Consider the following 15,382-nt stretch of genomic DNA (forward strand, 5'->3'; position numbering starts at 1 on the left):
AGTCGGTACTTCTATGTATTGTTGCAAAAAACTATCTTGCACACATTTCACAAACTCTAAACCATCCAGCCCTTTTACAGAATGAGCTTCCCAGTCTACGTGTGGAAAATTAAAATCTCCCACAATCACCACCTTGTGTTTACTACAAATATCTGCTATCTCCTTACACATTTGCTCTTCCAACTCACGCGCCCCATTAGGTGGCCTATAATACACTCCTATCAGTGTTACTGCACCTTTCCCATTCTTCAATTCCACCCAAATGGCCTCCCTAGAGGAGCTCTCTAATCTATCCTTCCAAAGCACCGCCATAAGATTTTCTCGGACAAGCAATGCAACACCTCCTCCTCTGGCCCCTCCTACTCTCTCACACCTGAAGCAACTAAATCCAGGAATATTTAGTTGCCAATCACACCCTTCCTGCAACCATGTTTTACTAATAGCTACAACATCATAATTCCAGGTATCAATCCACGCTTTAAGCTCATCCACCTTTCTTACAATGCTCCTAGCATTAAAATAGATACATTTAAGATACTCTCCATCTCCTCCTCTCTTTCATCCCTAACAATGCATTCAAATTTATTATCCTTTTCTTTTTTCTCCCCTACATCTTCGGGCTGAGCGCATCCCTTCTCCATCACCTGCCTTTCCTCCCTCACACACTGTCTATTTACTTGCTCCACTGGTGAACTAACCTCCTCTCCCATTGTCTCCTCCAATAGTCTCCCGCCCCCCCCCCCCCCCATCTTACTAGTTTAAAGTCCGCCCTGTAGCCCTAGCAAACCTCCCCGCTAGGATATTGGTCCCCCCACGATTCAAGTGTAACCCGTCCTTCTTGAACAGGTCACTCCTGCCCCAGAAGAGGTCCCAATGATCCAGAAACTTGAATCCCTGCCCCCTGCTCCAATCCCACAGCCACGCATTCATCCTCCACCTAATTCTATTCCTATTCTCACTGTCGCGCGGCACAGGCAGTAATCCCGAGATTACTACCTTTGCGGTCCTTCTTCTTAACTGCCTTCATAACTCCCTATACTCTCGTTTCAGGACCTCTTCCCCTTTCCTTCCTATGTCATTGGTACCTACATGTACCACGACCTCTGGCTCTTCACCCTCCCACTTCAGGATATCTTGGACGCGATCAGAAACATCCCGAACCCTGGCACCAGGGAGGCAAATTACCATCCGGGACTCCCGGTCACCTCCACAGAAACACCTGTCTGAGTCCCTGACTATTGAGTCCCCTATTACTATGGACCTCTTTCTTCTAACCCCACCCTTCTGAGCTACAGGGCCGTCCTCTGTGCCGGAGGCTCGGCCACTGTCACTCCCACCAGGTAGACTGTCCCCCCCAACAGTACTCAAACATGAGTACTTATTGTCAAGGGGTACAGCCACTGGGGTACTCTCTAGTACCTGCCTCTTCCCCTTCCTGACTGTAACCCACCTATCTGCCTCCCGTGGTCCCGGAGTGACCACCTGCCTGTAACTCCTCTCTATCACCTCCTCACTCTCCCTGACCAGGCGAAGGTCATCGAGCTGCAGCTCCAGTTCCCTAACTCGGTCCCTCAGGAGCTGCAGTTCGGCGCACCTGGCGCAGATGTGGACGTCCGGGAGGCTCGGAGACTCCAGGATCTCCCACATCCGACACAGAGAACAACAAGCTGCCCTCACACTCATACCTCCCAAATAACTGAAAATACAAGAACTAAAAGATAAGCCTACTGTGCCCTCTTCCGCCTAAGCCCCCTGAGCCCAAGCCCTACACTCTGCGCCCGGCTCACTCCGCTGCCCGCAAACGAAGCTGCCCACTTCTTAAGGCGGCGTTCTTTATATATCTTCCCTCCTTCCCGGGCCTCCTTCACGCGCCTGTGCAGTCCCGCCTCTCAGAACTCCGATCTGAGAAGCAATTGGACAATTTGAAAATGGCCGCCACCACACTTCCTCTCAAGTCTCGCTGTCCTCTTCCAAAAGAGAACTACCTCACTCAGTATCTCCTTTATATATCCTGTAAAAAAATATATCCATTTTCTGTAAAAAAAAATATGGTAAACAATCACTGCAAAGAATGAAGAGATGAGTGAAGGTGAGGCTGTTTTTCAAGGGTCAAGGAGTATGGATGCGATGCAAAACCAGAGCAAGGTTGAGACACGTTCAAGAAAAAGGTGTTGGAGCAAGGCTGAGACATGGTCAAGGTGGATTAGGGGCATGTGAAGTGGAGAAAATATAGAGTGGAAGAGTTTCGGAGCCCATGCATCAAAACCATTGCACATTGGGTGTTTTAAATGGTTTCTTTTTGGTTTCTTGTTTTGTGGCTGCCTGTAAGGAGATGACTCTCAAGGTTATATAATGTATACATACTTTAATAATAAATGTACCTTGAATTTTGAACTTTGAATTCATTGCCACAGATAGCTGTGGAAGACAAGTCATTGGGTATATTTGAAGGAGAAATTGATAGGTTCTTGATTAGTAAGGTTGTCAATGGTTGCGGGGAGAAGGCAGGGGAATAAGGTTAACAGGGAAAATAAATCAGCCATGGTCAAGTAGCAGAATGCCTAATTCTGTTCCTATATCTTTCGGTATTAATTTTTTGCTTTGGCAACAGATGTATTAACTGCTGAGTAGTTTTGTTTTGTTTTTCACAATTCATTTTCCATTGATATGTTTAAACTCGAGACAGACCATTCACCTACTCTAGCTTCACAAATAGATTCATGCACTTCACCATCTAGATTGAAACAAAAGGAAGTGGCAGAGAAATGAACAATTTTTGCCTCTGTCTTGATGGTGAATGAAGAGCTCATCTTTGAGATAAGTAATTATTGCTCAGTAATAATTAGTAAATAATTAGTCATGGAGAAAATAATGGGATTGAAAAGCAATAAGTTCCTGGAATATGATAACTTCCATCTTAGAATTTTGAAGGTAGGGACAGTTGAGCTGATGAATGCACTAATTGTTATCTGCAAACTTCCATAGATCTGAGATTTGAGAGTAGTTCTCACAAGTTCAAATGTAGCAATTACAGGATAACCCCTATTATTGAAGATGAAAAAGAAAACAGGGAGGAACAGGAAACTGTGGCCCAGTTAGCCTGACACCAATAGTTGCGAAAATGGTGGAACCTATTCATCGGATTTTACAGAGCCATATTTGACGAATCTGTTTTAGAGATTGTACCTATCAAAATGGATAACAGTGAATCAGTTGATTGTGTATTTGGGCTTTCAGAAAGCTTTCAGTGAGGTGTCACACAGGAGAATTTTGTATAAATGTAGTGGTTAGCATAAAGCTCTTACAGCGCCAGCAAATGGAGTTTGATTCTATTGCAATCTGTAAGGAATTTGCATGTCCTTCCCATGACTACATGGGTTTCTTCCCACATTCCAAAGATGTACAGGTTAGCAGGTTATTTGGTCACATGGGGGTAAACGATGGGCACGGGCTCATTGAACTGGAAGGGCCTGTTACTGTGCTGTATCTCTAGACAAAATTAAAACGCACAGTAGTGGTGTAACATTCTTTTATGAAGTTTGGTTAACAGATAAGAAGCATGGGATATATGCATAGGTGGATTATTTTTAGCTTGGAGTGGTGGTTTATGACTTGTCAGGTGCTTCAGAAATCAGGGTCTCCTGTTGTTTACTATCATGTATAGAAAGTTCATGTAATGTATTCAACTTATCTGATTATGCAAATCTAGGTGATTTTGTGGGTTATGAATCGGATGCAGAGAAACTTTAGGCAGATTTAGATAGGTTAAATGAATGGTCAGGAACATGAAAGATGGAATATAATATGGAAAATTGTGGGTTCATCTACTTTAGTTGAAAAAACTATAAAAGTATATTGTTTTTATATGTGAAAGTTAGAAATGTGTTGGCATTCACAGGGACCTGGGTATCTGTATATGAATCACTAAATGTCAATGTGGCAGTAAAGCAAACCATTTGAAAGGCAAATGATATTGCAAGAAAATCTGAGTCCATACGAATTCTTTTTTTAAATTATGATGGGACATAGTGGTACTGCATATGGAATATGATGTGCATGACAAGTCTTCATATTTTTAAAAAAGGAAGTATGGTGAAGTTTCACCAGATTGATTCCTGAGATGGTGGTTTTATTGTATGAAAAGACATTAGACAGATTGGGTCTGTACACTCTGGAGTTTTGAAGAATTAGAAATATTATTTTTATACACAGGATTCTTACCAGACAATGTGTCCTCCAACATGTCTAGAACTGGGGTCACAATCTCAAGTAAGGATTGGTCTTTCAGAAACTCCATTACCCAGACAGTGATTAATATTTAGAATACTCCAAATAGGAAACTCAATTGCTGAGTATAATCAAAATGAATATCAACAGACTTTGAGATAGTGTCAGAAGTCAGAGATTAATACAGGATGGAAACAGCCCGACTTGTCCTTGTGGACCAAGATGCCAATCTAAGCTAGTTCCACATGCCAGCACTCCAGCACTTGACTTATACCTATAAGCCTTTTCTTATCACTGTACAATTATCTTTTAAATGTTGTATATTAAGACAATCAAGAGAATATGAGGATAGTGCAGGAAAGTCACATTCAACTAAGTGATTACCATGATCTTATTGAATAAGGGCAGGTATAAGGGGCCATATGGCCTATTTCTGGTGTTTTTGATTTCATCTTAAAGTTGACTTTTCTCATATGATGGTACTCAGAAGAGTCAGCTTTGGCTTTGAACTTGGGCACAAGATCAATGCTGACAATCTAGTGCTAATGGAGAGGAATTACTAGATGATGTATTCTCATGATCAATGTTGGAGTGTGATGTTTAGTAGATATATGATAGGCTAAGCTGGAGTTCTTCAGCCATAAGCTAATGTTTGGATGACTATTATGCATCTTTTTCATTAAACATATTTAAATTACTATCATAATATTAAAATGAAAGTAACTAACTATACATTAGATGCTGTAATAAAATTAACTAACATTTAACCAGAGCATCGTTTCAAACTTCAAATATGAAGTTTGTGCTTTAATGTAATGCCAGTCATACTGAAAATGCTTTATTGCTTGATGATTTGTAAGATGACATGATGTACTGTATTTTTTTTCTCCCAGTTCCATTAGCTCTAATTCATATAAATTTCTAAGTTGTTTTTGACTTTCAAACCAGTGAAAGACATTGAGTACCTTCCTACTTGATCGGGTAATGTTATAACCTATGACTCATGTATTACTTTGCTTTGCTCAGCCATATTTCTCAAATGGGAAGAATAGCTATAAGAGAAAAAGCAATTCTGTTTATTACATTACCCTTGTTCTTTTCCAAGTAATTACTAAATTTCTTACCTTTTCAATATTCATCTCTTCAACCCCTATTTAGGTCATCTGGACTGCTTCCAAATGCTTTTCTATTTTAACCATTGTGGATAAGCAAGGCAAATGTCAAATTCGTGTGTAAAGCTTATCAAGTGCATCTAGTAAAATGAGTTTTTGTGGAACGCACAGTCATCACAAAGAAAATAATTCTGCTTACCAACATTTTACAATTAGAATATTCAGAATATTAGAAGATGTTGCTTCAATTTGTGAAGGGTACGTTAGAATTCCTGATCTCACAACCTCCACCAAAAAGGAGAAGTGCAGCAAAGTCATGGGAATGTCATGATTGGTGTGGTTCTCTCGAACTGTGCATCATTCTGACTGGAATACATACACACACATTCCTATAGTGCTGCTGAATCAAGGGCTTGACCTTTCTGGTCAGCAACAAATGGATTAAACTATGACAATCCTCATCGAGGGATCAGAAGTGGAGAGAGTGAGCAGTTAGTTTTAAGTTCCTGAGTGTCAAGATCTCTGAGGAGCTAACCTGGTCCCAACATATTGATGCAGCTACAAAGAAGGCAAGACAGTGTCTATACTTCATTAGGAGCTTGAAGAGATTTGGCATGTCAACAAATACACTCAAAGTCTTCTATAGATGTACCATGGAGAGCATTCTGACAGGCTGCATCACTGTCTGGTATGGAGTTGGGAGGGGGGGAGGTGGCTACTGCATAGGACCAAAAGAAGCTGCAGGGAATCGTAAATTTAGTTGGTTCCATCTTGGGTACCAGCCTACAAAGTACCCAGGACATATTTAGGGAGTGATGCCTCAGAAAGACAGCATCCAATATTAAGGAGCTCCAGCACCCAGGGCATGCCTTTTTCTCACTGTTATCATCGGGTAGGAGGTACAGAAACCTGAAGGCACACACTCAGTGATTCAGGAACAGCTTCTTCCCCTCTGCCATCCGATTCCTAAATGTACATTGATCTCGTGAACAGTATCTTACTTTCTAAGTATATACTACTTCTGTTTTTGCACAATTTTTAATCTATACAATATACATATACTGTAATTTCTTTCTTTTTCTTCTATATTATGTATTGCATTGAACTGCTGCTGCTAAGTTAACAAATTTCACAACACACATGCCGGTGATAATAAACCTGATTCTGATACTGTCTTCAAGGAAACCCACATTGTGGTAAGTTTTATTTCTTTTCCCATCAGATATGCTGCCATACACCTTTTTGTAAGAGATCAATGAGGTCAATGCAATCAAAACTTGCAAGATGATTTCAAAACACATTTGCAATTATAGGCATTTTTGGCACCGCCAATTCTGAATATTTGAATGGAAAGTCAAGGGTTCTTGACATTGCTGGGCATGTAATATCACCTGGTCCCATGGTTTGTGCTCAGATCTGAAGAGAATTCCCTTGAGCAAGATTCCAATGCATGAAGTGTAACTTATGAACCAGTCTTACATTTTGCTACAACCCAAATACAGATAAAACAGTGAAGTACATACACTATATTTTAAAACAAACTCTCTTTGCTGAGATTTGCATGTCAATTCTGACAGGAGTAATGTTTTGCAAAAAGTTTAAAAGCAAGTTTCTAAATTCATTGAATTTGAAGTTGAGATAGAATGTTAAATGAAACAGATTCCACAGTCATAAGAACATAAAAAACAGGAGCAGGAGTAGACCCTCCAGTCCATCAAGCCTGCCCCACCATTCAATAAGATCATGGCTGATCTGTCCATAAACTCAGCTCCATCTACCTGCCTTTTCCCCATAACCCTTAATTCCCTTACTGTGTAAAAACCTATCTAACTGTTTCTTAAATATATTTAGTGAAGAAGTCTCAACTGCTTCTCTGGCCAGAGAATTCCACAGATTCACCACTCTCTGGGAAAAACAGTTTCTCCTCATCTCCATCCTAAATCTTCTTCCCTGAATCTTGAGGCAATGTCCCCTAGTTCTAGGCTCACCTACCAATAGAATCAACTTTCCTACTTCTATCTTATCTATTCCTTTCAAAATTTTGTATGTTCCTATAAGATCCCCTCTCATTCTTCTGAATTCCAGAGAGTACAGTCCCAGGTGACTCAATCGCTCCTCATAGGTTAACCCCTTCATCTCTGGTATCAACTTGGTGAACCTCCTCTGCACTGCCTCCAAAGCCAGTACATTCTTCCTCAAGTAAGGAGACCAGAACTGCACACAGTACTCCAGGTGTGGCCTCACCAGTACCCTGTATAGTAGCAGCATAACCTCCCTGCTCTTGAATTCAGACCCTCTAGCAATGAAGGCCAACATTCCATTTGCTTTCTTAATAAACTGTGGTACCTGCAAGCCAACTTTTTGTGATTCATGAACAAGCATACCCAAGTCCCTCTGCACAACAGCATGTTGCAATATTTCACCATTTACATAATTATCAACTCTTCTATTATTCCTTCTAAAGTGGATGGATCTCGCATTTACCAATGTTGTATTCCATCTGCCGGACCTTGGCCCACTCACTTAACCTATCTATATCCCTGTGCAGACTCTCCACATCCTCTGTACAATGTGCTTTTCCACTCAGTTTAGTGTCATCAGCAAATTTTGCTACACTACACTCAGTCCCCTCTTCCAAATCATCAATGTAAATGGTAAACAGCTGCAGGCCCAGCAGTGACCCCTGCGGCACCCCACTCACCACTGACTGCCAACCAGAGAAACACCCATTTATACCAACTCTCTGCCTTCTATTGGTTAACCAATCCACTAGCCATGCCAATACACTTCCTCCGACTCCATGCATCCGAATCTTGTTTATAAGTCTCTTGTGCGGCACCTTATTGAACGCCTTCTGGAAATCCAAGTATACAACATCCACCTGTTCCCCTCTATCCACTGCACTCATTATGTCTTCAAAGAACCAGTAAGTTTGTCAAACAGGACCTGCCCTTTCTGAATCCATGCTGTGTTTGTCTAATGGAACCACTTCTTTCTAAATGTTTCACTATTTCTTCCTTAATGACAGCTTCAAGCATTTTCCCGACTACAGATGTTAAGCTAACTGGCCTATAGTTGCCCGTCTTTTGCCTACATCCTTTTTAAAAAAGTGGTGTGACATTTGCTGTCTTCCAATCTGCTGGGACCTGCCCAGAGTCTAGAGAGTTTTGATAAATGATTACCAATACGTCTACTATAACCTCCGTCAATTCCCTCAGCACCCTGGGATGCCTCCCATCAGGATCAGGTGACTTATCTACCTTCAGGCCCTCTAGTTTTCTCATCACTATCTCTTTAGTGACAGTGATTTTATTGAGGTCCTCACCTCCCATTTCCTCCATAACATCCTTCTTTGACATATTAGATGTGTTCTCCACTGTGAAGACCGACACAAAATAGTCGTCCAATGCCTCAGCCATTTCCTTATCACCCAATACCAATTTCCCTTTCTCGTCTTCCAAGGGACCTATGTTGACTTCAGCCACCCTCTTCCGCTTTATATATTTATAAAAACTTTTGCTATCTGTGCTTATATTTTGTGCTAATTTACTTTCATACTCCATCCTCCCTTTCCTTATTTCTTGTTTAGTTCTTCTCTGTTGCTTTCCAAAGTTTTCTTAATCCTCCATTCTCCCACTATTCTTTGCAGCTTTGTATACGAGCTCTTAATTTGATACTATCTTTTATTTCCTTCGTTATCCAAGGCTGGCTCTCTCCACACTTAATGACCTTACTTTTGACTGGAATATACTTTTGTTGAGCACTGTGAAAAACCTCTTTGAAAGTATGCTACTGTTCCTCAACTGTCCGACCTGGTCTACAGATAGTTTGACTTGCCACTTCGGGTGAACTGGTCACATTACTTGTGACCCCCTGTAAAACTGATTGTATCCTTTTGAGGCAGGTGGAATCTAGGGCCTTAGAGTTGGGCCCTGTTATTTTTATTCCCAGGTGAGGTTTCAGTCCATTGTCCCCATTGTTGAAATTGACTTCGAAGGGTTATCTCATAGTGTATGGGAAGTACCGGATGGATTAGTGCATATATTAGCATTTCAACAAGTGTGTTTCATGTATCTGGGTACTATTATTAATTGAGCTGGAGTGATGTTAAGGCAACTGTTAAGTTGTTGGTATCAACATTGCAAAGATTTTGTTGTTTCTTATTTGGCTGTTTTACCTTTTCTGGAAAGCCATTGTTTGAATCACAAAGAATAACTCCTAATCTATCACTTTAGCATGGGCAACTTGGTAGCAGAGTGACGAGTGTAAAGCTTTACAGTGCCAGCGATTATGACAAGTTTCAATTCACACCATTGTCTGTGAGGAGTTTGTACCTTCTCCCCATTACTATGTGTGCTTCCTCACATTTATAGCATCAGTAATCGTGTCAGGCTTCAACACACACCATTGTCTGTAAGGAGTTTGTACATTCTCCCAGGGACTAGTGTATTTTCTCCCATATTGCAAAGATGTACAGGTTAGGGTGGTAAGCTGAGGGCATGCTACGTTAGCACCAGAAACATTGTTGGCACTTGCTGCCTGCTGCTGGCATATTCTCAGACTCTTAGTTGTTCATCAAAACAACAGATTTCACCGTATGTTTTGATGTGCATGTAACAAATAAAGCTCCAGTAATCTTGCTTTTCATCACCATGTCACTGTAGCAGAGCAAACATTCACCTTCAAATCTTTATTAGAAACTGCCCACTGAATCTTTTTACCTGAAGAACTTAAATTTCTAATCCTCATGTTTCAATCAAACTTTTGGCCATAGCACAACATGGCTTGTTGTTGATCTGTGTCTGATGTTGCTCCTGTATATTAAAGGTGGTTTATAAATGCAAATTGCTATATTAGTTGGTAGCTTGCTAGGTAGAAATTTGTGGCTGCCTTTGCCTGCATTGCCACAAGACTTATGCTGTTAGAGTACTTCAATTGTAAATTGCTTTGTGATATTGATACGCTATGTAATGTGCAAATCCTCAAATAAAATAAAGAAATTATTTCTTGACAATAAAACCCTACTGCTTTAAGATAGGTATTACTAAAATGACCATTTTGAATTGTCTGTGCCCTATAGGGATGAGATAAGTGGCAGGGTAAAAAAACTTGCAACAATCTACCGCACTGCACGTGGCATGGCTCATGCCACTTTAATAGATACATTCTTGCCAGCTAGCAAGACTACCACAGCAGCTAGCTGAAATTCATGTCAGAGGATGTCGATGGTATTAAGACTCTGACCACATCTTAACGCAGGACAGCCTTGATCATTTGCTGGGGTGCAAACTCCACCAGCAGTGTAGGCTTCAAGAAGTAGCTGGTCCAAAAGCAGGCTATAGAGGTAACACGTATAATGTTTTGGATTCAAAGAGCAAGCACGAGGAAATCTGCAGTTGCTGGAAATTCAAACAGCACACACAAAATGCCGGTAGAACACAGCAGGCCAGGCAGCATGTATAAAGGGAAGCTCTGTCGACGTTTCGGGCCGAGACCCTTCGTCAGGACTAACCGAAAGGAAAGATAGTAAGAGATTTGAAAGTAGTGGGGGGAGGGGAAAATGCAAAATGATAGGAGAAGACTGGAGGGGGTGGGATGAAGCTAAGAGCTGGAATGGTGATTGGCGAAAGTGATACAGAGCTGGAGAAGAGAAAGGATCATGGGACGGGAGACCTCAGGAGAAAGAAAGGGGGAGGGGGGAGCACCAGAGGGAGATGGAGCACTCTTTCTTTCTCCCCTTCTTTCTCTCTCCTGAGGCCTCTCGTCCCATGATCCTTTCTCTTCTCCAGCTCTGTATCACTTTCGCCAATCACCTTTCCAGCTCTTAGCTTCATCCCACCCCCTCCGGTCTTCTCCTATCATTTTGCATTTCCCCCTCCCCCCACTGCTTTCAAATCTCTTACCATCTTTCCTTTCAGTTAGTCCTGACGAAGGGTCTCAGCCCGAAACGTCGACAGTGCTTCTCCTTATAGATGCTGCCTGGTCTGCTGTCTTCCACCAGCATTTTGTGTGTGTTGTTTTAATATTTTGGATTGGTTTCTTGTGGTCAGAAATGATCTTCAAAACCCCAGAAGGAGTTTCTTGCTGTCACTACTTATCAACTTGTATCCCACAGCTCAGCTTATGGTTATGTTAACCAAACTCTCATCTAGTGACAGACATTGGAACATTTAGGGCTGAGTAAGATAAGTAGCAATCTAGAATAATAAGAAAATAGGACCAGGATTAGCCCACTTGGACCCTTAGGGTCCCATATGATAAATGAGATTTGCCCCAGCTTTCATCTCCTCATCTGTGCCAATTGACTATAGCCCTTAATCTCCTGTTCTTTCAAAAATTGCATTCTAGCCTCCACAACCCACTAAGAAAGAGAACTCCAGAGAATTTAGAGGATTGGGAAGTTTTCAAATACCTCAGGAGGCAACTAAAAAAGTCATTAAGGAGGTAAAGATGGAATATGAAGGAAAGCTAGCCAACAATATTATAGAAGGTACCACAAGTTTCTTCAGATACATAAAGTGTAAAAGAGAGATGAGAGTGGATATCTGACCACTCAAAAATGACCGCTGGAGAGATAGTAATAGGAACAAGGAAATGGTGGATGAACTGAATAAGTATTTTGTATCATTCTTCACTGTGGAAGACACTAGCAGTATGGTGGGAGCTCCAGGTGTTGGGGCATGAAATAAGTGAAGTTACCATAACTAGAGAGAAGGTGCTTGGGAAACTGAAAGGTCTGAAGGTAGATAAGTTACCTGGACCAGATGGTGTACTCCCCAGAGTCCTGAAGAGATTATGGAGGCATTAGTAATGAAACACCAGATTCTGGAATGGTTCTGAAGACTGGAAAATGTCACTCCACTCGTCAGAGAGAGGCTGAAGAAAGGAAACTTTAGGCCAGTTAGTCTGACCTCAGTGTTTGGGAAGACGTTGGAGTTGAGTATTAAGGATGAGGTCTCAGGACGCTTGGAGACACATGATAAAATAGGCCATAGTCAGCATGGTTTCCTCTAGGGAAAATCTTGCCTGACGAATCTGTTGGAAATCTTTGAAGAAATAACAAGAAGGATAGACAAAGGAGAGTCAGTTGATTTTGTGTAGTTAGATTTTCAGAAGGTCTTTAACAAGGTGCCACTCATGAAGCTGCTTAACAAGCTATGAGCCCATGATATTACAGGATAGATTTTACATGGATAAAGCAGTGAGTAATTGGTAGGGGCAAAGAGTGGGAATAAAAGGACGCTTTTCTGGATGGTTGCCGGTGACTAGTGGTGCTCAACAGGGGTTTGAGTTGGGACCAATTCTCTTTACATTATATGTCAATGATTTGGATGATGGAATTAATGGCTTTGTTGAAAAGTTTGCAGCCAATATGAAGATAGGTGAAGGAGTAGGTAGTTTTGAGGAAGCAGGGAGGCTACAGAGGACTTAGATTAGGAGAATGTGCAAAGAAATGGCAGATGAAATACAGTGTCAGGTAGTGTATGGTCATGCACTTTGCTAGAAGAAATGAAAGGGGTAACTACTTTATGAATGGAGAGAAAATACAAAGAACTGAGGTGCAAAGGGACTTGGGAGTCCTTGTGCAGGATTTCCAAAGGATTAATTTGCAGGTTGAGTGTGGTGAGGAAGGTAAATGGTATATGTTAGCGTTCATTTCAAGAGGACTAGAATATAAAAGCAAGGATATAATGCTGAGATGTTATAAAGCACTGGTGAGGCCTCACTTGGAGTATTGCGATCCGTTTTAGACACCTTATCTTAGAAAGGATGTGCTGAGAGGGTTCAAAGGAAGTTTACAAGAACAATTCCAGGATTGAATGGCTTGTCATGTGAAGACCGTTTGATGGTTCTGGGCCTGTATTCACTAGAATTCAGAAGAATGAGGAGTGACCTCATTGAAGCCTATCGAATGGTGAAAGGCCTTGATGGACTAGATGTCGGGAGGATGCTTCCTGTGGTGGGAGAGTCTAAGATCAGAGGACACAGCTTCTGGATAGAGGGGAGTCCTTTTAGGGTGGAGATGAGGAATTTATTTATCCAGAGAGTGGTGATTCTGTGGAATTCTTTGCCACAAAAACAGCTGTGGCGGCCAAGTATTTATTTATATTTAAGGCAGACATTGATAGACTCTTGACTGCTCAGGGTATGAAGGGATATGGGGAGAAGGCAGGAGATTGTGGCTGAGAGGAAAATTGAATCAGCCATGATGAAATGGCAGAGCAAACTCAATGGCCCAAATGGTCTAATGCTGCTCTTATATCCTATGGTCTTAAATTCACCACCTTTTGCAAAAAAAAAAGTTCCTGCACACCTCAGTTCTAAAAAACTTTCCGCTAATCCTGAAACATCTCAACATTCACCTTGTAATGCCTCCTGACGATCTTATGTCTCAATGAGATCATCCCTCAGACTTCTGAACTCTAAAGATATATACATAGATTTAATTTCTTTAGTTTCTTGTGATAGAATAATCCCCACATCCCAGGAATCAAGCCTGGTGTATCTCTGTTGGACTGGCTTCAATGCTAAGATATAATTTCTTAAGGTATCTAAAACAGCGCACAGTAGTTCTGATGTGACATTTCCATATTTCTAAACTCCAACTGTATGCAATAAGGGGCAACATGCCATTTGCTTTTTCTTCTGAACTACTTGCTGCACCTGCTTGCTAATGTTTGTAACAGGTGTACAGGAACACCTACATCCCACTGTACTTTAGTTACTTGCAGTCTGCCTTTACATTCCTCTAAATGATACATAGAGTCAGAACGCAGCCGCAAAGGAACATGCCCTTCAGCCCATCTAGTCTGTGCCTAGCTAGTTATCTGCCTAGTCCCATCGACAAGCACCTGGACTGTAGCCCTTTATAACCATCCCATCCACATATCTATCCAAATTTCTCTTAAATTTTAAAATCGAACCCACATCTACCACTTCTGCTAACAGCTCATTCCACACTCTCACCACCCTCTGACTGAAGAAATTCCCCTCTTGTTCCCTTTAATCATTTCATCTTTCATCCTTTTCACATGACCTCTAGTTCTAGTATCTTCCAAAGTCAGTGGAAAAAACCTGCCGACATTTATCCCATCTATACTGCTCAGTTTTGTATACTTTCATGAAACTTCCCCTCATTCTTCTACGCTCTAGGGAATAAAGTCTAACCTCTTCAGACTTTCCCTATAACTCAGGTCCTCAAGTTCTGGCAACATTCTTGTAAACTTTCACTGTATTCTTTCAATCTTATTGACATTGTTCCTGTAAGTAGGTGACCAAAGCTACTCACAATACTCTAAATTAGGCCTCACCAACATTTTATACAACTACAGCGTGACATCTAACTGCTGTACTCAATACTTTGATTTATAAGGTTCAATGTGCCAAAAGCTTTCACGACCATATCTACCTGTGACACCGCAGGTGTAGTCACAGATCTTTTGTACTACCACTCACTGTGTCAGTGAAATCCTGATCTGTCCTCCCAAAGTGCAGCACCTCACACTTGTCTGCATTAAAATCCCATCTGCTGCTTTTTATCCTATTTTTCCAGCTGGTCCAGATTCTGTTGCAACTTTTGATAGTCTTCCTTACTATTCACTATATCCCCACTCTTGGTATCATCCACAAATTTGCTGATGCAAACTACATTTTTCCAGATTACACTCCAGTTACCAAGGTTTCACCAACTCACTCAATACATTTTTATCTTTTTTCAGTCCTAATATCACAACATGCTCTTCCAATTATTTTAGTGTCAAAATGCCTGAAAGATAAAGCGGTCCACACTACATTGATAATGTGCAGACAGACACATCAGTATTTTATTTGCACACCATTTCTGTATATTGATGCACCCTCTATTGGTGAAATCAGGCATATTCGCCAAAACATTCTTGAGAAATTTGGGAGCCGGCAATACAAATCAGAACCTGAAGAATGAATTAGTATCAATTTTACCTCTGTACTAATTCACAAATTTAGCCACATTTAACTTATAAACAACAACAGAATGTATTGAATAGGTAAAGGATCAGATATCA

Source organism: Hypanus sabinus, chromosome 3, assembly GCF_030144855.1.
Source record: "Hypanus sabinus isolate sHypSab1 chromosome 3, sHypSab1.hap1, whole genome shotgun sequence".
NCBI lineage: Eukaryota > Metazoa > Chordata > Chondrichthyes > Myliobatiformes > Dasyatidae > Hypanus > Hypanus sabinus.